This window comes from Syngnathus typhle, unplaced genomic scaffold (assembly GCF_033458585.1).
Source record: "Syngnathus typhle isolate RoL2023-S1 ecotype Sweden unplaced genomic scaffold, RoL_Styp_1.0 HiC_scaffold_82, whole genome shotgun sequence".
In the NCBI taxonomy this organism is placed as follows: domain Eukaryota; kingdom Metazoa; phylum Chordata; class Actinopteri; order Syngnathiformes; family Syngnathidae; genus Syngnathus; species Syngnathus typhle.
This window is the reverse complement of record NW_026871988.1, coordinates 217,295-223,109: the sequence shown is the minus strand read 5'-3', so window position 1 is coordinate 223,109 and position 5,815 is coordinate 217,295. Positions and strand designations below refer to the sequence as shown.

Below are 5,815 nucleotides of genomic sequence, written 5' to 3'. Positions count from 1 at the left end.
TGGGCAAGACATTGACCGTCTCTTGTACTTCCGATGGCACGCACACCACATTTCCACGAATGGCTCGTTGTTGACCTTTGGGAAGAGGTACAATTTTGGCAAATGATATGCATTTGGAAATGAGGTGTCTCTCCAGTATGTTCAATCCACACAGTTCCTTTGGAATATCAGAGAGTGTGAGATTGTTCGCAACAGCAAGTGCAGGCATTTTACCATCTTTGAGGTGACTATAGCAAGTGTGACATATCCACTCCAGTTTTCTTTCAGCTGGTACGCTGCACGAGGCCTGACATTCATCATCACAGATATGGACAAATTGTCCCGTGAGACAACTTGCAACAACATGTCTGTTTTTCTTATAAAATCTACGTTGACAAGCGCGTACTTGGTTCGGAAACAATGCTCTGTGGCAAACAGTGCAGACAAATGTGGGGCCATTCTTAATTTGGGCTTTGAATACCTCAACAGCTTTCATGAGCACACAGTCATTTCGCTCCCTACATAGTCGGTTTATGACTTAGTATTTTTTCAAAAGCGTACTTACTGCGCATTGTTTTGGTCTTCAGTGAATCAGATTTTTTTGCCATTATGCGCCTCATGATTTCCTGATGTTTTAATCGGAATTCAGGGTTGTTTAAATAACGGCGTGTCATGTAAGAGCGCTGCCTGTTTCGAAACCCAACATCGTCACGGTAACGTTCTGTGATGTAAGCGCGTCGTCTCATCGTAAAACACTCATCTGTCCTATAACGACGTGAGAAACGGGAAAGGTTTTTCTTCTTAAACTCATGATCCGTCTGACAACGTTGTGTAAAATAGGACTTTTGTTTGGCACAAAAACGCTTGTCCTGTTGATAACGGGTTCTAATATAACCCAATTTCCTTTGTCTTACCTCTGCAATTTGACTGTACTGTTCCCTCTCTTTAGAGTTTTTCATCATTCTCTTTAGTTCCTGTTTTTTACGTCTCACTTCCAATTTTTCTTTTAACTTTTCTTGTGCTTTTATTTGTCGTAGGAACTTTTCTCTACGAGATTTTGGAATTTTTGTCACATTTGCCAGCTGTTTACCTGTAGTGAAAACCACTCCACTGTCGTTATCGGTAAATTCTTGGTGGTGACGTTCACCTGAACACCGTCTAGTGTCGCTCGTCTCAACACATGAGACAATCTCAGCAACAGGTCTGCTTGCGGCAACACTGATTTGCGTCATCCACTGCTTCTGTGTCAGCGTTTTCTCTCGTGTGTCTGTCTGTGCATTAAAACTGAGAGATGAATAGAATTCAAGTCGACGTTGCAATGTGATCAACTGCAATTTTCAAAACCGCAAAGGCTGCAATTTGAAAAAGAAAATGTGCGTATATTTATTTATTGAATGACTACCATTTCAGTCAAACTGTTTTCTAAGTTGTATTTGAGGTAGTGCCCTTTTTTTGTATTGAAGTTAATGTATCGCTTGTGTTTGGTAAATATGTAGAAAGAGAACCTTAAAAAAATGGCAGATTAAGTCAAAAACAACAATGACATATGTATCGTTGGCTGTTTTTGCTTCGTTTCAGTTTACTTTGGGGTTGAAGAAGGATGACGTGCACCTGCATCAACAACCTCCACCCGAAGACCACGACGAGTTGGCCACCCGAAAGTCAATTTGGTCTGAGATATTTATTTGTTATTGTTACTACATTGTCTTGAAGTCTGTTCCATGTTTTTGTCAATAAATGTCTGACAGTAAAGCCCATAAGTGGCCTTACGATATTTCAGTTTTGCAAATATATATATATATATATATATATATACGATGTCTTTGAATCTCAGAAAAAGAGATTTCTGTAGTTCAATCTAATAAGTGAAATTCTCAAAAGACACCTGCCAAAGTGTTATAAATCAAGTAGTTCAATTCACAAGTAAGCAAATAGTTTTATTCATGTTTTAAAAATACATTCCGTTTAAAAAATAAATATAATTATCATGCCTTCAAGTATAAAAACAATAATATGTAATAAATATCTTCTTTAAATAATTCATACGACTGTTTGCAATAAATAAGGTCTTAGATTCACAATGGCTTTTTTGAATGAGCAATAAATAGGTTATCTACAGAATAAAAAAATTTAAAAACTCAGTGCGTCATGCAAAAACAAATACATCATCAATCCGTCAGTGGGTTACGACACGTCAGTGCAGATCCAACAACTTAATTCACTTCATGTTTTGCCCAACATTTCCGACGGGCTTCAGTGGCGGACGTGACTACCGCAATAAACTAAACATGGCGAAGACCTTGGCATGTTTTCCCCTTCGCCGTTCTTTGCGCCTCAGCGCCCTCTCGCCGTCAACAATGAAGATGTAGAGCTTCCGCAGGATGTTGTGCGCCGTCATCTTTCTGTGGAAAGCATCGGGGTGGTACAGTGACCTCAATAGGCTCTCTTCCTCATTGCTACTCAGGCCTGTGACCTCTTCTGGTTTTTTCATCTGCCGGACAAGAGTAAGCAACACAATGTCAAAATAGGTATTATAGTAACAGCAAAATTCATTTCCTATCCCTAAATTGTCACACTGGCCAACCTTTTGTTTGATATTGTAGAGCAGGAGTTCAGAGTAGTGTTTGGCCTCAGACAGAATTTTACTGCCGGGATATTCCTTCTCCACGTGCTTGAGAAGAATTATGTAAGTGGACAGACCTTGGGCCAGCCTGTGCAGGCAAGCCTCCTGGAAAAAAGAATATTTAGGTCAGTTAAAAAACAAATATCTATTCAACCTACGCATAAAAGTCAAGCCGATGCTAGCAAACAATTATGGAAAGTGTCAGTGTCTGTATTTTCTCCCACCTCTGGTGGTTTTCCATTTCTGGTTCTTACCTTGCTAAAGTTGGAGCTAGGGCAGTTTGCTGGAAACTGAGGTGCTTTGTAGTGCTCCAGTAAATGAAAGTTGACATTGTTTTGGAATTCATCATCAAACTGATATTGAAATTAGTCACAAGTCAGATATGTTTTACAGCCAGGAGAAGACAATGAAGGTGCTTTCTGAATTTCCACTTACAGCTTTCTGGTGTTCTTTAGCGGTACCCAGAACCGAGTCCCAAACATGAGCAGAGGTCAGCAGGTCAGAGGGCGCCGTTTCCTCCTCACTTGACGTGTCGCTTGATGGCAAGACGGTGGTCGCTTCTGTCAACGGAGCGCCATTGGCTCGCAGTACTAGAAAAGCCACCAAGCCCACCGCGAGAATTTGCGTGTCTAATGCGGAAGCAGAAGAAAATCATGAATGAATGGCAAAAGAGGAAGAAAATTCAGGAAACATTCATCACTGACTTACACATGTTGGGCATGTTGCGTCGAGATTACTCTTGCCTTGACCGCCTGCTCTCGTGGAACATGTCTTGACTTCTCATTGCACAGCCGTTATATATTCTACTGACCGCAGGGATTTCCGAATACCTTCCGGTTTCAATTATATACTGATGAAACCGATATTACACTCTTTTTTTTTTTGGTGCATACAGCAGAATGCAATTACACAGAATGAAAAAAGACGAATTTAATCATTTTTAAAGAACAACAACTTTATTTCAATTATTTCAATTAAATTTCACAACAGGTCGGAGCAGATTTTATTAAAAAAAAGCCCATTTAATTGTATTGTTATACAATATTTTTATAATGTGACCATGTCAAAAGTCAAAGTCTGCTTTATTGTCAATCCCTTCATATGTCAAGACACACAAGAAACCGAAATTCCATTTCCTCTATCCCACGGTGGAAGTGGAATTTCCATCATCATCTTCCAAACGTGCGCCAGTGGCTTTGCTCATCCTTATTTCCTGGAAGAAAAACGGACGTCAAAAGAGAAATATTGCTTCTTGTCGCTTGAAAGATGTGTCACCTCTCCATTGGCGTTGATCAAGGTAAAGTGGACCTGGCCTACGGGTCCCCAGTTGGACTGTGTCTCCCAGACTAGATCAGAGGGAGGATTGTGGTTTCGGCCAGCGTCAGCCGCCCAGATCTGATGCATGTAAAGGTCATTGAAATATTGAGCACCTTGTATCTGAGATCTTCCAGATAAGATTGATTACCGTGACACTCTCGTGGGCCTTCAGGATGAATTCTGCGGCAAACTTGAATACGATGGGAGCAGAAGATCCAATCTGGAGCTTCACCTGCCAGTTCCCCAAATTCTGATCCTAATAGTTGAAATTGATCTCAACAGGTTAGTCGTTACTGGAAAATGTGCAAATTTCGTAAGATGTTCCCCTGTGACACATCCACTGACCTCATCAACTGTATTGCGGAGTCTGACATATTTGCCGTACGAGTCCACCTCATCCAGAGTGACCTGCTGCTCATCCACAGTGACCTGCTGCTCATCCACAGTGACCTGCTGGGCGATTTTAGGACGAGGCACATTGCATCCGCCCGAGCTCAAACCCTCGCTGTCCTTCGGACGTTTCCTCTTTTTGCTGGCCGACATGGTTTGGCGTACCCTGGGGACAAACGTGGAGACATTAATTGCTATGAGAGCAAACGTTGTGGTATGTTCTAAAGCTGTAAAAAGACCTCTCCTCCTTGTTCTGGGTCCGCTCCCTCTCTGTAGACAGAGCCTCCTCCAGATCTTTCACTTTTTGGCCGGCTTCCAACTCCACCATGCGAGACTCGTGCTGGCTTTGGACCATGCGCAAGTCCTACGTGAGACGTGAGAATGACTCAGCTTTATTTTCATTAATTAAATAAGCGATAGTGATGGTAATTACCGACCGCGGAATGCAGCTTCTTTTCAAACTCCAGCTCATCTTTAAGGATTTGAATGTGATGCGACTTCCTGAGCAAAAACAGTATTAAACCCTCGACGCAGTCAAATGCGCTATTTATATTGATGTGCGACTATGGGATGGTTAACTGAAAGTCCAATTGAGCTGCAATTAGTCACGAGGAGGATTTTCCTTGGGGTGTGGCCCCAGCAGCAAAGCAATTATGTCAGCACTAATATCCACTATCCATTTTGTTGTTGGCATATTTTTGATAAAATGGCCTCACCTTGCTTCCAGCTCGTCAAAATCAATCTTCAGCTTGGACAACTTCACCTGCAGACGTTCACGCTCTGTGGCCTCTGAGTCCAGAGCCGCACGGGCTTTCGCCAGATTGGATTCTTTCTTCGTGTCCCTGTGATGACAGATATACACATAAACTGAGAATATGGAAAATTTCGGGCAGTCGGAGAAATCAGCGTGAACAAACAAATACATACAGCCGAGTTAAAAAAACACCAGAACAATCAAGTCAAGTCAAGTTTATTTGTATAGCCCTAAATCACAAGCAGTCTCAAAGGGCTTCACATAGACAGAAATTGACAATTATTCTCAAAGCATCCCCTGATCTTAAGCTCCCAAAAGGGCAAGGAAAAACTTAAAAACCCCTACCAGGGGAAAATGAGAAACCTTGAGAAGGGACCACAGATGGAAGGATCCCCCTTTCAGGATCACCAGGTTGAAATGGATGCAGAGAGGGCACAAATGATACAACATGAAAATCAATTAAATAAAAAGTGGATGTCCATGTCATAGCAGAGGGCTGCCGAAGGAGCCCTCAATTGTCCTGGCAGTGTGTTCGAGGAGGTTGAGCTGCAGTTCCCCCATCCTGAATTGGCCCACGAGAATCCAGAAAGCCGCTGTCAGCATGGGTGCCACCTAACCACCTCCCCGGCCGGGGAGGGGGGAGGGAGGGGCTGGAGAGGGAGAGAAAACAAACTCCAGCCGAATCGGCCACTACAGGTTAGTTAAAGGCCATGTCATAGAAATGTGTCTTTAAACGTGTCTTAAATGTTTCT

At 42.4% G+C, this 5,815-nt stretch overlaps 1 long non-coding RNA gene across 1 annotated transcript; it reads right to left on the bottom strand.

Annotated features, from left to right (window-relative positions):
- Positions 1–3,677: 3,677 nt before the first annotated feature.
- Positions 3,678–4,189, bottom strand: LOC133148395 (uncharacterized). The gene is made up of 3 exons (XR_009712555.1): positions 4,068–4,189; positions 3,878–3,997; positions 3,678–3,815 (listed from the first exon to the last, which is right to left on the bottom strand). It is a non-coding gene; the product is annotated as an uncharacterized LOC133148395 (long non-coding RNA).
- Positions 4,190–5,815: the final 1,626 nt, after the last annotated feature.